Below are 22,214 nucleotides of genomic sequence, written 5' to 3'. Positions count from 1 at the left end.
ACAGGAATAAGCAGTTTTGAAAGGAGTTTTCAGTTTAAAGCAATGCAATTCAATTTACCTCACTTAAACTCCACTCTCAGAGATCAATCAGATAAGGGCACTGTGCAGGATGCACTGGGGGATACACAGAAAAACAAAACACACATCTTTGGCCTCAAAGGAACAAAGAAACAAAAACATAAGACGCAAGGGAGGGAAATCTTTAGGAATTTCTTCCTTAATAAATAAACCGAAAATGTACATATATTGTAAACACATAGAAATATCCAAATCTGTTTCATTAACTAAAAATCACCTTTATCATTTATAAATTTTATATTTAAGCCTGAAACAGTATCTCATTAGTTTGGTAATAGTGTATTAAGAGAGATCCATACAATTGACATGCTGAGTACCATGTTTATCAGGGATCTATTACTCACTGAAAACATAAAAGCATATGTTTCTTATTTTTACAGAGAATTAAGTTTCTTCAGTAATAAAACTAGCATGATTTATGCTACTTATTTAAAGAAAATTAATCGCTGTTATATTTATTAGTCCTAGCAAAATGATTGCACAGATAGGTTTTCAATATATATTAGTTCCTTTACTGATAACTTGGAGAAGGAAATGGCAACCCACTCCAGTATTCCTGCCTGTCGAATCCCATGGACAGAGAAGCCTGGCGGCTACAGTCCATGGGGTCACAAAGAGTTGGACACGACTTAGCGACTAACACACTTTACTGGTAACTTTACACTTTACTTTACTTTACTTTACACTGTACTGATAACTAATATAGGTGACTATTGCTATGGTCCCAGCACATAGTCTCAGTAAATGTCTACGATTTCTATTATGTTATTAGAAAGGACTGATTTTTCTCATGCCGTATAATTTACAAGGACAGGGACAGAGTTCCAACCCAAGCTTACTCGCCTCCAGCGTCCACAGTTCTAACCAGAATGAGAAGATGATTTGGTTGTCTGCACAGAGATATGATGATTAACCTTTTCTTTCATCTGAACTAAGCTATTCTTGAGTCTAGTCAAGCAAGCCCTTTAACTTTAATATAAGAGAGCTCCTGAGACTAAAGTGTTTTTATTTATTTGGCTATGTCTGGTCTTGGTTGTGGCATGTGTGTCTTGGTTATGGGCCAAGGGATCAAACCCACATCCTCTGCTTTGGAAGGCAGATTCTAAACCACTGCACCACCAGGGACGTCCACATGCTTTCTGCCTCACAATTTTTGCTTAGAAAGTAAACTGATCCAGAACTAAACTTTAAACTGCGTTCCTGAAAATATCAGTGGATAATGGTTTATTTGAAAACAAAGATCATGCCTTTCTTTCTCTTTATAGGACTTCCTTGTAACGTCAAGAGCCCTACAAATAAGGGTGCCTGCTCAATGTTCATTTGCATATTTATGTATCTTGGAGGGACTTCGTAATGTGGATCAATGACTGAGTAACTAGCAAAGAGCTCTATAAGTTGTGTTTCTGGTTTTACAGGCAATTTCTGTATTAATTTAATGTCATTGCATTTTTTCAAGTAATAATTTAAAAATATACTTTTGAAGTTCCAATTTGTAAATTAAATACAGGTAGAAACAAATAATAAATTGTTATATCAGATTAGCAACTAAAAACTTCTCTGAATCCTAGAACAACTGCAATAAATGTATGTTTAACATTTACCCAATGTCTACTGTGTTTAATCAATTTCTTTTTATGCATAATCATTTTATCCTTTTGTCATATCTTTCCTTTCTCAGTCACACTTTGTTGAAGTGGACCCCCAAGTAGTAGTATTTTGAAATCAGTTTTCATACAATGCAGACTTTCCTAGTTGTGGTCCAGTGAGGTTATCTCTTGACATTCTCAAGTTTGGGCAATTTTGCCACAGAGGAGACATCTGGCAATATCTGAAGACACTTTTATTGTCATTGTAGGGGAGGGAATTGCTCCTAGAATCCAGTAAATAGAGGATTTAGAATGCTGCTAAACAGTCTTCGGTGAACCAGACAAAGAATGTGAGTAGTGCTGACTTTGAGAAACCCTGCTATTCTTAACACTTGTGTTCAAAGTTAGGTGTATATACAAATGTATTAACATTTTTTTTTTCCTGAAGAGAATTTATGACTTTCAACATCTTATTAACATAAGATTAAAAAAAAAAACTATAGCGAAAATAGTTATACATGAATTTACTACCCAATTTATATTCTGTGTAGTTTTTAAAGTGGCACTTATTGAATACCTTTGCTTAGTGCCAAATGAGTTACAATTTTTGAATTAAAGATTTTAATTGAGATATAAGTGATTTGCAGTGTTTCAGGTATGCAGTAAAGTGATTCATATTCAAATTCTTTTTCAGATTATTTTCCACTATAGGTCATTACAAGATACTATATATAATTCCAAATAGTCTATTATTTTTTTAAAGTGTAGTGTGTTGTATGCAGTAATAGCTATGAGTCAATCAAAGACCAAACAGGAGGTGACACCTTAGCACTTGAACAAAGTGAAGTGCTAAGGAGTGGTATTTCCAGGCAGAGAAAAAAGCCCATAGTAAAAAGCCATATTGTTGAACAATATGAATAATTCATTTGAAACTGAACATTTTTTGGAGATTTTTTCCCATGGGTATAATTTTTCCCATGGGTATAATTCGTAGTTCCTGTACTACCTGACTTCTGTATATCTTTTTCTTTGAAAATTATCTCATTTTTCTCTTTTTTTGTCTTCCTAGCAAGACTTCCCATTCTTCTCTCTCTTTTTTTTTTGTTTCTTACAAGTGTTTTTTATGGAAAGACAAGGATATTGGGGACTCACAGTGAGGTACTAAGAAGCCACTGGTTTGGCTGGGCCTGTTAGTTCAGTTCATATGAGCAGGGGGCTGACCAAGTGGACACTGAGGGCCCAGGGAGAGGTGGGCAGACACTGCTGGGTTAGGGTTAGCTTAGTGGAAGCTGCCCACGAACCCTCAAAAAGTGATCTATAGGTCCTGAAAAAAGTCATTATCCAGAAACCTCCTGCCTACACCCATAAAAGCCCCACCTCACACCTTGCCTGACTTAAGCATCAAATGGACCTGTTCCTAGAGATTTAGTCTCCTGGAAACAGATCTCTGGTGCTGGGTAGATCCTGAATCCCATGAAAACATTAGTTTCTGTTCCTGGATACATGGGTGGGAAATTGCCAGGATCTGGACCCCAAGTCTTCAGCCAAGGCTGCAGATCCTTCCTTCATTCACAAACCCCTGCCCATCCCTGAGGGTCTGGCTGCAGTCCTGGGATTGGAGGGCAGGAAGAGGCCGCTCAGCAGGACCTTTGAATCTCGCTGGGTCACAGATGACCAGCAGTCCTGGCCAGAGAAACTGCAATCTCCGGGCTGAGGACACTCAGCTGGAGGTGACAGCAATGATTCGAGCTTCACAGTCACACCCCCTTCCTATGTCAGCTCCAGGCAACTCAAATTTCAGACACAGCCTCGTCCAGACCAAGACAGCATAGAGGAGCCTTGAGATGTTCAGAACCTTGAGGGCCGAGGAAAGGACTGCTGCTCACAGGTGGCCGTGTCCAGGATTCCCAGATGCTCTGCTTGGACCCAATACTGCTGGGGCTTCTAGAGCCCAAGGTGGCAGAGGGAGCTGGGCCTTGGCTGCCCCACAGGGACAGGGCCCTTGCACACACAGAACCAGCTAACATGAGCTCACTGGGTTAGAGGCTCCCAACCACGCAGGAAGAAGAGTCCTAAGCCATGATCATCATTTCAAAGGAGCATTTTGTAAACAAGCTCTCCGGAGCCCAAACCACCAGACAGAGGAAGATCCTGGTTGCCCCAGGCACCCACAGAAGCCAGCTCCTCACGTCCTTGCCCTCGACAGGAGGTAGGAGAGGACGAAGAAGGCCACCATCAGGCCCACAGCCATAACACAAAGAAGCTTCCGGTTGTCTCGCCCAGATGGCGCCATTGTGGAAAACGCGTCACATCCCTGTGAGTAGGCCCGTCATACTTGTGAACTCCGAGTCCATGCCGTCCAGGTACCAGTTCTGGTCCTCAGCATCCCTATCAATGTCCAGAGCCAGCGATTTGAGCCTGGTGACCTTGGAGGCCAAGCTGTCAGCCCTCCGCTTGTTCTCTCGGTCTAGAATCTCCTCCACAGAACCAGGGCTCTGAGCGCGCGCCCAGTCCGCCATTGCGCAGCTCCGACCCGCCAGTCTGTCACGGCTCGCCGACAGCCTCCTCGGACGTGGCCCCATTCTTCTCTTATTTCTCCCCGCTCACAGCTCCATTTATAATGTTGGTTTGGAATAACCTAATTCCAGAGGTGGATGTAGGAATATTCCAAAAGGTCTTTAAAGTCCAGTTACTCTCTTCTCTCATTTCAATAAATGAAGAAAATCTCAGAATCTTTCTTTCAATGTTCTTCTAACTCTATATGACATAAGACAGGCTAAGGGCAAGAAATTCAAGTCTCTTGACTTTAGCATCTAACAAATGCTCTTATGGAACTTGCATATTTTCTTTCTATTGTCACTGATGTATTTAGGATTGATTTTTTCTATTACTAGAGTTCAAACATCTTATGATTTTAACTTTGGGCTTTTAGGTGAAAGGCAGGCAGAGTAGGCTTTTGGTCTGTGGTTGTTCTGCTCAACTTGGTTTTTTTTTTTTTTTTTTTTGGCAGGAAAAGTAGTCCCCTTTAAAGTCCATCCTCCTTCCATGGAGTTTAATGCTAGATTTAAACTGGTGAGAAGTCCCAGGCAGTGACACAAGCTAGACTTGCTTTCCATTATCCCTTTAAGTATTATTAGCAGAAATAAGGTTAAAAATAAAGACTCCTCCCAATCCAGAAAACTTATTCAAAAGTTAGAAGATTTGCAATAATTACTATTGAATAAATATTAATGTAGGATGCAATACATTTTATAGGCAATTCTATAAAGAAATTGCAAAGATAGAAATATCACCTCTTATATTGTTAAGCACATATATCCCATTTTACACATATTCTCATAATAAATAATCACTAATCTTCAAGTAAGGGATTTGACATCACCATTTGCCATACATATTTCATCCTAAGACCACTTGTCAGTTGGAGCATCCACTTATGTTTGCTAATTGCTTTTGTCAAAAAAAAAAAAAAAAAAAAAAAAAAAAAAAACACTTGTACCTTTATGACCAGAAGTAGGTTTGCCACTTGGAGTCAGGACCAGCTGAAATTGGAACCCCATCACGCCAGGAAAGAGGGAGATGGACATGCTCTCTTCCTTGATTGATTACACTTCAAAGAGATGATTTCATATCCTCAGGAAACATTTCTGAGTTGTAAAACTGTCAAGAGGCTTATTTCACCTTTAAACACATTTATATTCATTTCAAAGGGAGCAGAAAAATGATTCACAATTACAAGTTTTCTAAAGTAAATGCTGTTAAAAAAGTGTATGTGTCTGGGGGTTCTCTCCCTTTTTCAGGGATTATTAACTTTTTTCCTGTCTAATTTATATTTACCTTTACAGCTTACAGCTCACCTGTGATTAAAAATATGCTGCATCCTAGCATGGATGGGAGGGCAGTTTGGGGGAGAATGGATACATGTGTATGTACAGCTGAGTCCATTTGCTATTCACCTTAAACTATCACAACATTGTTAATTGGTTATAGTCCAATACAAAATAAAAAGTTAAAAAAATAAATAAAGAGATGCGCCATCCTTTTTAAGGGTTCTTATCAGCTGATTGAAATGTTATTCTAAAACATACATATACATTTATATTTATAATTATCAGTCACATGCCTGCTCATAAACACTTCTATCAGTTTCACTATTTTTCTTAACTTCATATACTCTAAGGGATCATTACAAAGTCATCTGGGAAAAAAACTTACCTTAAACTCACATAGAAAAATATACATTTCTGAAGCTTAAAAATTAAACGAAGGCTGAAAATAGATTTAAAAGAAAGTTAGACCTTGCGCTTACCCATAAATTGCTTTAAAATGTATATTTTGTTGCTTGTTTATTAAATGCTTTTCTAAGAAAGTAGTTTTTACAGTCTTCCTGCTCAAAGTGTTGTCTTTAAACTGAGAGCATTGTTACTGTCTGTAGCACTGATATCAGAAATGAGGATCTCAGTATCTGCACCTAGTCTACTGAATTTGAATGGAAGTTTTCATAGGTCTCCCATTCAAATTTAAAAGTGCAAATTAAAAAAAAAGAATTACAAAATCATGTCTGTTTCATACATAATATATCAAATCCTATGTAAAAATGAAAATCTGCTTATTGCTCTCCTATACTGAAAGTCTCTACATATCATTATTTACTCTTTCAATATCTAGGTGCTGTTTATTTTTTTCAAGATTAGTCATTATCTCACTTTGACATTTTGTAACCTACGTTATCCCCTTCGTGGATCACAGCCTTTTGGTGGCCAATGGGCTTGTGTAACTCAATGAAACTATGAGCCATGCCCTGCAGGGCCACCCAAGAGAGATGAGTCCTAATGAAGTGTTCTGACAAAACATGATCCACTGGAGAAGGAAATGGCAACCTACTCCAGCATTCTTGCCTGAAAAATTCCATGGACAGTATGAAAAGGCAAAAAGATATGGCACTGGAAAGTGAGCCCGCAGGTCAGAAGGTGTCCAATATGCTACTGGGGAAGAGTGGAGGGCAATTACTAACAGCTCCAGAAAGAATGAAGCAGCTGGGCCAAAGTGGAAATGATAATCAGTCGTAGATGGTTCTGGTGATGAAAGTAAAGTTTAATGCTGTAAAGAATAATTTTTCATAGGAATCTTAAATATTAGGTCCATGAATCAAAGTAAAACAGATATGGTTAAGCAGGAGATGGCAAGAGTGAACATCAACATCTTAGGAATCAGTGAACTAAAATGGACAGGAATGGGCAAATGTAATTCAGATGACCACTATATCTACTACTGCAGCAAGAATCTCTTAAAATCTCTTAAAAAAATAAATGGAATAACCCTCATAGTCAACAAAAGAGTCAAAAATGCAGTACTTGGGTAAACCTTCAAATTCCAAAAAAACTTCTGCTTCATTAACTACGCTCAAGCATTTGACTATATGGATTACATCAAACTGGAAAATTCTTAAAGAGAGGAGAATACCACACCACCTAAGAAACCTGTATTTGGGTCAGAAAGCAACAGTTAGAACCAGACATGGAAAGACTGATTAGTTCAAACTTGGGAAAGGAGTATGACAAAGCTATATATTGTCACCCTGCTTATTTAACTTATATGCAGAGTATATCATATGAAATGCCAGACTGGATGAATCACAAGCTTGAATCAAGATTGCTGTGAAAATATCAACCTCACATAGGCAGATACTACTCTAGTGGCAGAAAGTAAAGAGGAATTAAAGCGCTTCCTGATGAGTGTAAAAGACAAGAGTGAAAAAAGTTGGCTTGAAACTCAACATTCAAAAAACTAAGGTCATGGAATCCAGTCCTATCACTTCATGGCAAATAGACGGAGAAAATGTGGAAGCAGTGACAAATTTTATTTTCCTGGGCTCCAAAATCACTACAGTTGGTGACTAGCCATGAAATTAAAATAGTTTTGCTCCTTAGAAGGAAAACTATGACTGAGCACATTGAAAAGCAGCGATTTCACTTGGCCGACAAAGGTCCATGGAGTCAAAGCTATGGTTTTTCTGGTAGTCATGTAATTGATGGGGGAGTTGAACATAAAGAAGGCTGAGTCCCAAAGAAATGATGATTTCAAGTTGTGATGCTGGAGAAGACTTGAGAATCCCTTGGGCTATAAGGAGAGCAAACCAGTCAATCCTAAAGGAAGTCAGTCCTGAATATTCATTGTAAGGACTGATGCCGAAGCTGAAGCTTCAAATACTTTGGCCACTTGATGCAGAGACAACTCACTAGAAAAGACCCTGGTTTGGGGAAAGGCTGAAAACAAAAGGAGAAGGGGGCAGCAGAGGATGAGATGGTTAGATATCATAACCAACTCAATAGACGTGAGTTTGAGCAAACTTCGGGAGATAATGGGCTTCCCTGATGGCTTCCCCAGGTCAGTAGGTACCCAATATGCTACTGGAGATCAGTGGAGACATAACTCCAGAGAGAATGAAGGGATGGAGCCAAAGCAAAAACAATACCCAGTTGTGGATGGGACTGGTGATAGAAGCAAGATTTGGTGATGTAAAGAGCAATCTTGCATAGGAACCTGGGATTTTAGGTCCATAGATCAAGGCAAATTGGAAGTGGTCAAACAGGAGATAGTAAGAGTGAACATTGACATTCTAGGAACCAGTGAACTGAGATGGACTGGAATGGGTGAATTTAACTCAGATGACCATTATATCTACTACTGTGGGCAGGAATCCCTTAGAACAAATGGAGTAGCCATTATAGTCAACAAAAGAATCTGAAATACAGTACTTGGATGCAATCTCAAAAAAGACATAATGATCTCTGTTCATTTCTAAGGCAAACCATTCAATATCACAGTAATCCAAATCTATGCCCTGACCAGTAATGCTGAAGAAGCTGAAGTTGAATGGTTCTATGAAGACCTACAAGACCTTTTAGAACTAACACCCAAAAGAGATGTCCTTTTCATTACAGGGGACTGGAATGCAAAAGTAGGAAGTCAAGAAACACCAGTAGTAATAGGTAAATTTGGCCTTGGAGTACAGAATGAAGCAGGGCAAAGGCTAACAAAGTTCTGCCAAGAGAACACACTGGTCATAGCAAATTCCCTTTTCCAACAAGACAAGAGAAGACTCTACACATGGACATCACTAGATCGTCAATACTGAAATCAGGCTGATTATATCCTTTGCAGCCAAAGATGGAGAAGCTCTATACAGTCAGCAAAAACAGGACTGGGAGGTGACTGTGGCTCAGATCATGAATTCCTTGTTGCCAAATTCAGACTTAAATTGAAGAAAGTGGAGAAAACCGCTAGACATTCAGGTATGACCTAAATCAAATCCTTTATGATGATACAGTGGAAATGAGAAATAGATTTAAGGGACTAGATCTGATAGACAGAGTTCCTGATGAATTATGGATGGAGGTTCATGACATTGTACAGGAGACAGGGAGCAAGATCATCCCCAAGAAAAAGAAATGCAAAAAAGCAAAATGGCTGTCTGAGGAGGCCTTACAAATAACTGTGAAAAGAAGAGAAGCAAAAAGCAAAGGAGAAAAGGAAAGATATACCTATTTGAATGCAGAGTTCCAAAGAATAGCAAGGAGCAATAAGAAAGCCTTCCTCAGCAATCAATGCAAAGAAATAGAGGAAAACAAAGGAGTGGGAAAGACTAGAGATCTCTTCAAGAAAATTAAAGATACTAAGGGAACATTTCATGCAAAGATGGACTCAATAAAGGACAGAAATGGTATGGATCTAATAGAAGCAGAAGATATTAAGAAGACGTGGCAAGAATACACAGAAGAACTGAACAAAAAAGATCTTCACGACCCAGATAATCACAATGGTGTGATCACTCACACTCACCTAGAGCCTGACATCCTGGAATGAGAAGTCAGGTGGGCCTTAGAAAGCATCACTACGAACAAAGCTAGTGGAGGTGATGGAATTCCAGTTGAGCTATTTCAAATCCTAAAACAGGATGCTGCGAAAGTGCTGCACTCAATATGACAGCAAATTTGGAAAACTCAGCAGTGGCCACAGGACTGGAAAAATCAGCTTTCATTCAAATCCCAGAGAAAGGTAATGCCAAAGAATGCTCAAACTACCGCACTATTGTACTCATCTCACAGGCTGGTAAAGTAATGCTCAAAATTCTCCAAAGCAGGCTTCAGCAGTATGTGAACTGTGAACTTCCAAATGTTCAAACTGGCTTAAGAAAAGGCAGAGGAACCAGAGATCAAATTGCCAACATCTGCTGGATCATCAAAAGAGCAAGGGAGTTCCAGAAAACATCTATTTCTGCTTTATTGACTATGCCAAAGCCTTTGACTGTGTGGATCACAATAAACAGTGGAAAATTCTGAGAGATGGGAATATCAGACCACCTGACCTGCCTCTTGAGAAACCTGTATGCAGGTCAGGAAGCAACAGTTAGAAATGGACATGGAACAACAGACTGGTTCCAAATAGGAAAAGGAGTACATCAAGGCTGTATATTGTCACCCTGCTTATTTCACTTATATGCAGAGTACATCATGAGAAACGCTGGGCTGGAGGAAACACAAGCTGGAATCAAGATTGCTGGGAGAAATATCAATAACCTCAGATACGCAGATGACACCACCCTTATGGCAGAAAGTGAAGAAGAACTAAAGGGCCTCTTGATGAAAGTGAAAGAGGAGAGTGAAAAAGTTGGCTTAAAGCTCAACATTCAGAAAACTAAGATCATGGGATCTTGTGGCATCACCTCATGGCAAATAAATGGGGACACCATGGAAACAGTGGCTAACTATTTTTCTGGGCTCCAAAATCACTGCGGAGGGTGATTGCAGCCATGAAATTAAAAGATGCATGCTTCTTGGAAGGAAAGTTATGACCAACCTAGACAGCATATTAAAAAGCAAAGACATTACTTTGCCAACAAAGGTCGGTCCAGTCAAGGCTATGCTTTTTCCAGTGGTCATGGATGTAGACGTTGGACTGTAAAGAAGACTGAGTGCCGAAGAATTGATGCTTTTGAACTGTGGTGTTGGAGAAGACTCTTGAGAGTCCCTTGGACTGCAAGGAGATCCAACCAGTCCATTCTAAAGGAGATCAGTCCTGGATGTTCATTGAAAGTACTGATGTTGAAGCTGAAACTCCAGTACTTTGGCCACCTGATGCAGAGAGCTGACTCATTTGAAAAGACCCTGATGCTTAGCAATATTGAGGGCAAGAGGAGAAGGGGACAACAGGATGAGATGGTTGGATGGCATTACCGACACGATGGGCATGGGTTTGGGTGGACTCCTGGAGTTGGTGATGGACAGGGAGGTCTGGCGTGCTGTGGTTCATGGGGTTGCAAAGAGTCGAACACAACTGAACAACTGAACTGAACTGAAGTGATGGCTCAGATGGTAAAGAATCTGCCTACATGGAGGATACCCTGGTTTGATCCCTGGGTTGGGAAGATATCCTGGAAAAAGGGAACGTTTACCCAGCCCAATATTCTGGCCTAGAGAATTCCATGGACAGAGGAGCCTGGCAGGTTACAGTCCATGGGGTTGCAAAGAGTTGGACATGACTTAGCGACTTAACAACATAGCAACAGCAAATCTATGTTATATTTTAACATTAAAGACCAACCTTTATAGAAAATAGAAATGGGGAAAAAGGGAAGGGTAATTGGTTAATATTAAGTATGCAGACAAGCATATGAACACTTAAATTTGAGAGAGAGCAAGATAGAATATAATAATAGAACACCCACTTTTCAATGCATAAGGTTACCTTCTGTTGCATAAGGTCTTATTTACAACTTCCTTACTGCAATACCCCTTCCATATTCCCTTTGTCCTCAGCATCTCTGCTGGATGCTATTCTTTTCTTGGCAAAATGATTCAAACTTTCTTGTCTGGAGATCCTAACCCCTTGGTGATCCTGATCACTGGTGATTAAGAGGCACTGAAGCTAATTCTTTTCATCTTAGATTCAGATACAACAGTCAAGAAATCACTATAAATTATATGATTCTGGTGTTAGAAATAAAGACCCAGAGAATATGATAAGTGAGTATTCTGAGTGCCTTATGTGCACATTTCTAGTGAGCTATCTGCATGGTCTTTTAAAAATACTTCACGTAGAGGAACAAGTGTTTCTCTTTTGATACTTTACATTTTTTTTCCCATAATGGATAAATAAAGAAGTTTCAATAGGTTGTAAATATTTCAATCTCAACTAGCATGACACATGAGGCCATAATACTAGGATTCTGGGTGAAGATCAGCTTAGCACATTATCATTGTATAATTTCAAGAAGTGGAGGGTTTTGTTTGAACCACATTGAAGAAACCTATATTTCTGGACATTTCTTCCTGCAAGTAAATGTAGATAAAAGCATTTATTTCATATTAAAGCAGTTTGGGTGTGTGGATAAGAGGGAGACCAAGTAAATCATGTAATATATTTTAGAGAAATTTGTAAACATAATGTAGACATATATTTAACCATAGTACCACTTTTACTTTCCTAACCTTTATCGTTTCCCCACATTTGATAGCTTCTCTTTAAATAGGTAAATGCAAATATGTTTATTCCTAAAAAACTTTAGCATACAGATTTATTGTCAGGCTTCTTTTCATAAAGTACAACCTGAACACCCATTATGTGATATCAGGTCTATTGTAACTTTGGGTATCAATTTAAATTTTAAAATTCAGTCAAGCATAATAATTCTGAAATTCCATTTCTGTAGTGATGTGTAAGAATCCCCAGTGTACGATGTTTCTCTGTTTGTGATAATTTGAATAACTGGTCCTAACTTTTCATCCTTCTTTCTCTTTACCTTTGCCGTACAACTTTGCATTTCCTTCTAGGAAATGGTACAGAATATACTTTTCTACTGCTTGACTTTAGGTTCAAACATGTGTTTTGTATTGGCCAACATAAAGAGAAGTGACAATTGCTGATTCCCTATGTGTATTTCCACTTGCTCTTTTGCATCTCTGCCACCACCAGAAGAGGGGTGGTAGCAACTGTTTCCTCAGGCTTGACATTAGAATAAACACATAGAGGAGACATGACATCAAACGTCAGTGAGGAGAACCGCTGTACTCAGGGAGATCCTGGCTTAAAGCAGAGCTGTCCCCCAACCAGATGTAACTGAGGTCAGTTTGTGCCCAACATGAAATAATTACTTATCACTGTACGCCACGGAAAATTTGTGATAATTTTGAGGCAATGTTACTTCTCCATATAAAGGTGAATGTGTTTCATGATCTAAAATTATATATGGGGGCTTCCTTGAAGGTCCAGTGGCTAAGACTGCAGGTGACATGATTTGATCCCTGATTGGGGAATTATGTTATCACATGCCATGTAGCATGGCCACAAAACAGAAAAAATAATGTGGAAAAAGTTATAAATGTCTATCTATTTTAGATTGGAACTATGTCATTTGATTTGTGTCCTGTCAGTTGAATCAGAAAATAGGATTTATTGACACCCGAGGGCTTCAGTGGATAAAGAGTCTGCCTGCAATTCAGGAGACATGGGAGATGTGGGTTTGATCCCTGGGTTGGGAAGATCTTCTGGAGAAGGAAACCCTCTCCAATATTCTTGTCTGGAAAATCCCATGGATTGAGGAGCCTGGCAGGCTACAGTCTGTGGGGTTGCAAAGAGTCAGAAATGACTAAACATATTCACCACCATAAAACTGATTATGTCTCCTTTCTTCAGGCAGCATTGATATAAGGTAATATGAATTTTAATAGAAAGTCTTTTGCTAAATAGCTATTGAAGGAGCATTGTACACAATTCCCAGACAAGGAATGTTTTTGTAGTTAACGGTGTGGATTAATTGTAAATGATAAGTCTCCTAGTACTTGAAAGAGAAATTATGGCACTGCCACAAGATGTGTTTATATTTTAATTCAGCATAACATTCTCTGTATAGTATAATAAAAACCAGAGTTCAGTATAACTCAAAAGTTTAAGTGATATATGTATATGTATGCATATTGTTGAGGGTTAGGAAAGAAAATGAAAAAGTAGGAAATAGCCTCTTGGAATCTCCAAGCTTAATTGCAAAATTTTGTTCATATAGTATTGCTTTGAGTGCCCAAATCCATGTTAGTCAAGGTTCTCCAGAGAAATAAAATTAATAAAATATATAAATAGATCTATAGAAAGAGATATATTACCAGGGTTTGGCTTACATGATTATGAAGGCTAAGAAGTACCACTATCTGCCTTCTGCTACCTCAAGATCCAGGAAAGCTAGTGTTATAATTCTAGGTCAAACCTGAAGGCCTAAGAGCTAGGGGAGCCAAAGTCTGAGAGCAGAGAAGACAGATGTCCCAGTTCAAGGAGAGGGGGCAAATTTGTCTTTCCTCTGCCTTTTTCTTCTCCCCACACCTAGTTGTATTGGGGTATAACATCATGTTAGTTTATGGTGTAAAATGTGAGAACTTTTAAGATCTACTGTCTTAGCAACTTTTAAGTATGTAATATAGTATTGGATACATATATATATATATATATATATATATATATAACATATTATATGTATGCATATAATATATGTATTATCACATATATGTATATAATAATATATTAATTATATATATAGTATATGTGCTTCCCCAGTGGCTCAGCAGGTGAAGAAGCCACTTGCAATGCAGGAGTTGCAGGAGGCTAGGGTTCCATCTCTGAGTCAGGTAGATCCCCTGGAGGAGGGCATGGCAACCCATTCCAGTGTTCTTGCCTGTAAAATCCCATGGACAGAGGAACCTGGCAGGCTACAGTCCATAGAATTGCAAAGAGCTGGACATGACTAAGACACATGGTAGTGTTTTTAACAATGTGTGTGTGCTCGGTCACTCAGTCGTGTCCAGCACTTTGTGATCCCATGGATTGTATCCTGCCAGGCTGCTTTCTCCATGCAATTTTCCAGGCAAGAATACTGGAGTGGGTTGCCATTCCCTCCTCCAGGGGCTCTTCCTAACCCAGGGATTGAAGCTGCATCTCTTGCATCTCCTGTATTGACAAGTGGATTTTTTATCACTGTGTCACCTAGAAAACCCCATTGTTAACTATAGTCATCAGATCCGTAGTCAGGGAGCAAACAGATCTCCATTTTTAGGGTCAGTCATTGTAGCTTTAATGGTTTCCTTTGCTGGTTTCCATTACTCGTGATCCTTGTGGTCGTGCACTGGTCCCTGTTGATTTGAGGTACCTCTTCTAGTCTTTGCAGACTGACTTTAGCAAGGAAAGCCTATTACCAGTTTCTAAGTGGACTGTCTGATGCTGCCATTGGGCAGGCTTCCTGCTAGACTTCTCTGGCAGGCAGTTCTGATGCCAGATCAGCAATTGGCAGGCATGGTACTTGGGTCCCCGGGGGTGGACCTGGAGCCTGAGATCACTGAGGCGGTCCTGGCACTAGCAGTGATGGATCTTGCACATGGGCTTATGTGGGCTGGTCTGGACCCCGGGTCTGTGGGGGCTGACAAGGCACTGGTGACCACAGGGGTGTGCCTGGAGACCAGGTTCACGGAGGCCAGCCTGGTGTCAGGCAGCGCAGGAGCCTTGGATTGCAGGAGTTGGCCTGGCACCTGGAGCCACTGGGGTCAGCTTGGAGGCTGGTTCTACAAAAGGAGGGAGCCTTTTTGTTCCATTCAAGCCCTCAAAGGATTAGATAACGCCTACCCACATTTGGTGAAGGTGATCGTAGTCTGCTGATTCAAAACTTCTCTCTTTTAGCAACAGCTCCTTAGGTTTATCCAGAAATAACATTTCGCCAGACATCTGATCATCGCTTAACTCAATCAAGTTGACACATAAAATTATCCATCACAGTACTTCTAAAATGAAAGATGCAGTCTCTGGTAGATGTGGGCAGTGATTAGATGTATAATGAGGGGTAGAAGTAATGGTTGCTTGAGATTTTCAGTTTTGTCTCATTCTTCATGGCCATACCTTGATATTTTTATTCATCCATAGTAAGCATAGTAAAATAAGTTTATTTTTAATCTACTTAATAAAAGTTTATGTGCATGGATGCTATATCAGAAGCTATGGGAAATAGGAAAATAAGAAGCATAATTTTGGACCTATGGACTCTGAGGTCTATGGGTGTCAAAACACATGCATAAGAAATAGTCAATGTTGTAGTAGTAGAATATGCTGAATTAGAGTCCACAGTTTGCACAACTAAACTTGAGTGATCTTGAGTCTAAAAGTATCAGTCAAATTTATGGTCAAGATTATTTAGAATATAAAATTTATTAGTCTAGTTATGACTAAAAGTCATTTTAAAAACTAAGAAACAAAAAAAATAACATTTTCCTTCATTTATGAGACTGACAGCAGCTCATTCTTGCTGTTCATGAATAGAAAATAGACAATATTCCTACCAATTGAGCAAAGCTGAATTTTTTAAAGTTTGTCTATTGATTATGCGTGCAAACCCAATCACTTCAGTCATGTCTGACTCTTTGCAATCCTATGAAATGTATCCTACCAGGCTCTTCTATCCATGGGATTCTCCAGGCAAGAATACTGGAGTGGGTTGTCGTGCCCTCCTCCAGGGGATCTTCCCAACCCAGGGGTTGAGAACTACCCTTAGAATGAAATAAGGATATAAAACAGCAAAAATAAAATGCATATTTAGAACTTAAGGTTTTCAGTGGTGATTAAATTGAAAAGTCACATTTTGCATAAAGAAAATGAGGATGATGGTACTAGGTTGGCAAATAATTTAAAAATGAGAAGTATGCTATTGTCAGGATATTCATGGGGTTTTCATGTTTAGTTCCTTTTCCTTTCTAAGAGAGAATTAAGTTTATTAAGTGGGGAACTTTGTCTCTATAAGAGAATGTTGCTCTGAAATGGTCATATAGATTTCAAAAAAATTCTCTTGAGTCTTTAAAAGCTACATATTTACTTTAAAATATTTACATCCTTCAGTAAACAATTTCAATTATTTTATTTGGAAAATAGGTTCTACTTAGATGGGTTAAAGGCATGGATATGTAAGACACAGAGTAAACATTCAATAAATATTAATTGAACAAAAGCATTGTTACTAATTATGTTAATCATAAAAGCTATTGGTGGTGCAATATGGCACATGTTCCCAAATTGATATTAGACTTATTATATAATATGTGCAAAGATTAATTTGCTTTATGCTATAAAATAGAATTTTTCATGAATTAGGGATTTTGTGCATGAATTCAACAGCTTTGACTACAGGGGTAAAGTGGCTATATTTTTCAAAGAGCCATTATTAATACTAAAGGGAAAAGCTTATGAGATTGTATGCACAGTAAATTCCAGCATTAAAAGAATTTTAACCTAATGAATTAAATCTTAATATTCTTGTATTTTGTATTTAATATGCTGCTCCTTTTCCCTTTTGTCTTAAAAAATGAATCCAGGGATCACCTCCTGCCCCTCCACTCACACACAATTTCTGGAGAAGGGACAAGTAATAAATCTTCTAGCCACAAAATGGAAGCTGAGCAGGAAATCCAGGGGGCTGGTGAAATAGAGAAAATCGGTTAGCTTCAAATTGATTTCTTAGGTATTTTTATACGGGATAGATCACTGGGAATTGAGATACCATTTAGATGAGAAGATATGTTTACTGAGTTGAAAATATTCTTAATAAATTTATAAATATGCTCTTTATCCAAATTTGGTCAAAGTTTAACCTTAAGGGTACAAAACTTTCAGGAGGTGAAGGTTGTGTTAAAGTTGAAACAAAGTAGCTCCTAGATGCAGTTGTACTCCTAGAAACTATTGGTTAGAATATACACAATTTGTGATACATTTTAAATAGTCATGGGAGACTTATTTAAGTTAGAAACTTTAATCAATAAAAAATTAGGATCTAAAATTAAATCTAGTCAGATATATGCCTCAGAATGAATGGAACTATCTAATGGTGATGCTAATTTGACTGAGGAAAATGCTTTTTATCACCCAAATCATATTGGAAGTAATAATATTTTCACTCAAATAGGAATGAGAAAGTTTAAGGTAATTAAAATTACAAGATTTTTCCTAGTCTAATTATCTTTGTTTTCTATAAAACATTGTGATTTTGCTAACAGCAGCAAGATATTTCTTGGAAAGCTTTTGGTAGCTAGCAATATGCTGAAATGTACCTTGGCTATGGGGTTCCCAAAGAATCTGCCTGCCAGGAGGCTGGGGCTCTATCCCTGGGTAGGGAAGATCCCCTGGACAAGGGCATGGCAATCCACTCCAGTGTTCTTGCCTGGAGAATCCCATGGGCAGAGAAGCCTATGGGGCCACAGTCCATAGGGTCACAAAGAGTCGGACACGGCTGAAGTGACTTAGCAAGCATGCATGCACCTTGGCTACATCTGCCTCATTCAACAAGTAAAGAGGGAAATATAATATCCACATTTCTGATGTTTTCATATAATGACATTTTTTAAGTTGAACTTTTAACTGTCATTTGAGACCCAACTCTCAGATTACAGAAATAGTCTGAAGTATATATGGACTTGAAAGAATTATTTTTTTAATTAATTATTTTTTTATTGAAGGATAATTGCTTTACAGAATTTTGTTCTTTTCTGTCTAACCTCAACATGAATCAGCCATCGGTATACATATATCCCCTCCCTTCTGAACCTCCCTCCCACCTCCCTGCTCACCCCACCCCTCTAGGTTGAGACAGAGCCCCTGTTTGTGTTTCCTGAGCCATATAGGAAATTCCCATTGGCTCTCTGTTTTACACATGGTCATGTAAGTTTCCATGTTATTCTCTCCAGCTCACCCTCTCCTCCCCTCTCCCCATGTCCATAAGTCTATTCTCTATGTCTGTTTCTCCACTGTTACTCTGTAAGTAAATTCTTCAGTACCATTTTTCTAGATTCTGTATATATGTGTTAGAATATGCTATTTACCTTTGGATTTGAAAGAACTATTAAGCTTCAACTATTTGAGTAAGTAAAGCCCACTTGTAGTTTTTTTAATTGCTTTTTTAAAAAATTTGAAATTATCTATTTTAAAAATTAAGTTCAGAAATAAGACACTAATTAAATGGAAATTTTATTAGAAATTTGCTAAGGACAGTTTAAATGTCTGTTATTGACTTTATCCAGGCTAGTCTATCTTCTTACAAAAACAAGAACTCTGGTCCGAGGCTGTCATGATTGAGAGCATACGTTTTTTTGTACTAAATGACTATTGGAAAAAATTTTGTTGGATATAGGAAAAGGACCATAGCCTGAAATAGCCACAGTTAAATCCAGGTTTGGAAAGAGGATTTTGAATGAGGCATGTTTAGAAGGTCCTGGGATAAATGGAAATGAGAAAGAGGATAAATAATGGGTTTGAAACAGAGCGGTGGAACATTTGGCTCCTGTGGAAAGAAAAGTGCTGGTACAGGGTTTTTAATATCCTAAAGCCATTATCTCTGCTTTCCTTTCTAAAACACTCATGGGTACTAAATACATGCAGGGTTTGAGATATAATTCAAGCACTTCATACAGTGTTCCTCCAGAGAAGAGTGAGTTTTCACCTTCTTGGCTAATTTAATTTTTACTTTTATGGTTGTTTATACTTTTAAATCTTCAGAATGCTATAAGTGGGATCACCAATCCTGAATTCTATGCAGCCAGTTTTTAAATATCTGTGCTAGGGTTAAAAGCAAAAAAATGTAAAATCACCATTCTGTTTCAAAGCTTCTGATATTCTTTACACTTTACTTTTAGATAATTATGAATTATTCTAGTCATATCTGGAGCCTATATTAAGCTGAAGAGAAACATACAAGTTGGGAATTTTGTAAGTTTTGGTTCAAAGAGTATCAGATTTATGAACAAAAAATGTTTTTACATATGAAACTAAAATGCTTAATCTCTTTTATGTGGCAGGCCCTTAATAGAAGTGACTAAGTGAAAGAATGAATGAGTAAAAAGTAAGGTGGCATAATGGATTCTGAAGAATTAGAATTTAAGAAATGTTAGGAACTCATGTATTTTGACGTTATATTATGTTGTGAGAAAAAAAAGAGACAAATGTGTATAGAAGCAAATAAAAATGTACTAATGACTTAAGAGAATCTGATGGACTTTTCTTAAGAGATACATTTTGAAGCCAGTGAAATAAGCAGAGATTGGCTTAGAGTTTTAAAAATTTGTTTCGTCAGAGAGGCTGGAGGAGTTGAAAGTGAACAAATCAACCATAAAACAACTCAGTGGATGAAATCGTAAGACTCCTAAATGAAAACATGCATAAACTCCTTGACACTGGTCTTGTTCATGATTTTTGAATTTGACACCCAAAGCAAAAGTAAACAAGTGGGACTTCATCAAACTTCAAAGCTTCTGCCTATCAAAGGAAACTGTTAACAAAATGAACAGGTAACCTGCTGAAGGGAAGAAAACACTTGCAAATCATATATTGGATAAGGGGCTAAAACATAAAATATATTTTAAAAAAAAACTCTTAAAACTTAACATGTAAAAGACCAAACTACTCCGTGAAAAAATGGTCCGAAGACTTAAATGGAGATTTTTCCAAAGAAGACAAAACAGATGAGCCAACAGGCACAAAAATGTGGTCAATATCACAAAAGGATGGTCAATCATCAGGGAAGTGCAAATGGAAACCACAGTGAGGTATCTTCTCACACCTGTCACAAAGACTTTCACCATAAAGATAAGAAATAATATATTGGCAAGGATGTGGAGAGAATGAAACCCTTGTGCATTGTTGGTAAAAGTGTAAACTTGTACAATCACTATGGAAAATAATATGAAGTTTCCTCGAAAAATTAAAAACAGAACTACCATATGTCCCAGCAATTCCACTTCAGGGGATTTATCTGAAGAAAACAAACAAGCAAACAAAAAAGTAAATAAAAAAGATACATGCAGCCCTGAAAATAATCAAATGTCCACTGACAGATGGATGAATAAAGAAAATGTGCTGCCTATACAATAGAGTATTATTCAGCCATGAAAAGAATGAAATATTGCCATTTGCAGTGACAAGGATGGATCTTAAGGGTAACAAAGACAGATGCTGTATAATCTTACTTATATGTGGAATAAAAAAAAAAAAAAACCCTCAAAACCAAGCTCATAAATACAGAGAACAGATTGGTGGCTAACAGAAGTGGGTGCTGAGGGTGGGCAAAATGTGTGAAAGGAGTCAGAAGGTACAAAATTCTAGTTATAATATAAATGTCAAGAGTTTGCAATGTGCAGCATGACAACTATAGTTAATACTGCACACATATTTGAAAGCTGCTAAGAAATCTTAAAAGTTCTAATCACAAGAAAATATTCTGTAATAGTACAGTAACAATATTAAGCAGACTTATTACAGTGATCATTTCACTATATATATACATATATATAATCATTATGTTGTACTGCTGAAACTAATATGCCATATGCCAATTTGTTGTTGTTGTTTAATTGCTAAGTCTTGTCTGACTCGTTTGCCACCCCATGAACTGTAGCCCGCCAGGCTCCACTGTCCATGGGATTTTATAGGCAAGAATACTGGAGCTGCATTTCCTTCTCCAGGGGCTCTTCCTGAATTCAACCCATGTCTTCTGTATTGGCAGGTGGATTCTTTACAGCAGAGCCACCTGGGAAGCCCACCATATGTCAATTATACCATAATAAAAAGGATATTTAAAAGCCCACAGTGTATTTTTTAATGTTGTCAGTTGACAGAAGAAACCATTCCAATTTTCACCTCTGGTCAAAATGCTAAGTAATGAAATTAAGTTACAAGTTTATTGAAGTGAAGTGAAGTGAAAGTCACTCAGTTGTGTCCAACTCTTGCAACCTCATGGACTGTAGAGTCTGTGGAATTCTCCAGGCAAGAATACTGGAGCGAGTAGCCTTTCCGTTCACCAGGGGATCTTCCTAACCTTGGGACTGAACCCAGGTCTCCTGCATTGCAGGCAGATATAAGTTTACTAAAATAATTCTAATTACATGATTTGCTCTAATCTTTATGTTTGGTATAAGGTGTTGAATAATCATGTTGTTTATGTTATAAATTTACCCTCCAAAAATCTAATTGGATGATTTGGATTTTTCACTTTTTTTGGTAATTTCTATAATGACTAAAGAAAGCTGAGCACAGAAGTATTGATGCTTTTGAACTGTGGTGTTGGAGAAGACTCTTGAGAGTCCCTTGGACTGCAAGGAGATCCAACCAGTACATCCTAAAGGAGATCAGTGCTGGATATCCATTGGAAGGACTGATGTTGAAGCTGAAACTCCAATATTTTGGCCACCTCATGCGAAGAGCTGACTCATTGGAAAAGACCCTGATGCTGGGAAAGATTGAAGGCAGGAGGAGAAGGGGGCAACAGAGGATGAGATGTTTGGATGGCATCACCAACTCAATGAACATGAGTTTGAGCAAGCTCCAGGAGCTGGTGATGGACAGGGAGGCCTGGTGTGCTGCAGTTCATGGGGTCACCAAGAGTTGGACACGACTGAGTGACTGAACTGAACTGATAATGATGAAAATATCAGTCCAAATACTGCTTGAACAGACTGCATATTGCCATCTTCATTTTAAATTTGA

The 22,214-nt window shown here is 38.2% G+C and overlaps 1 pseudogene; it reads right to left on the bottom strand.

Moving 5' to 3' along the window:
• Positions 1 to 3,849: 3,849 nt before the first annotated feature.
• LOC136167890 (BET1-like protein pseudogene) lies at positions 3,850 to 4,183 on the bottom strand (annotated as a pseudogene).
• Positions 4,184 to 22,214: the final 18,031 nt, after the last annotated feature.

The sequence above is a fragment of the Muntiacus reevesi genome, chromosome 4 (genome assembly GCF_963930625.1).
Source record: "Muntiacus reevesi chromosome 4, mMunRee1.1, whole genome shotgun sequence".
In the NCBI taxonomy this organism is placed as follows: domain Eukaryota; kingdom Metazoa; phylum Chordata; class Mammalia; order Artiodactyla; family Cervidae; genus Muntiacus; species Muntiacus reevesi.
Note: the sequence above shows the minus strand (reverse complement) of the source record. Positions and strands in the feature narration are given on the sequence as shown.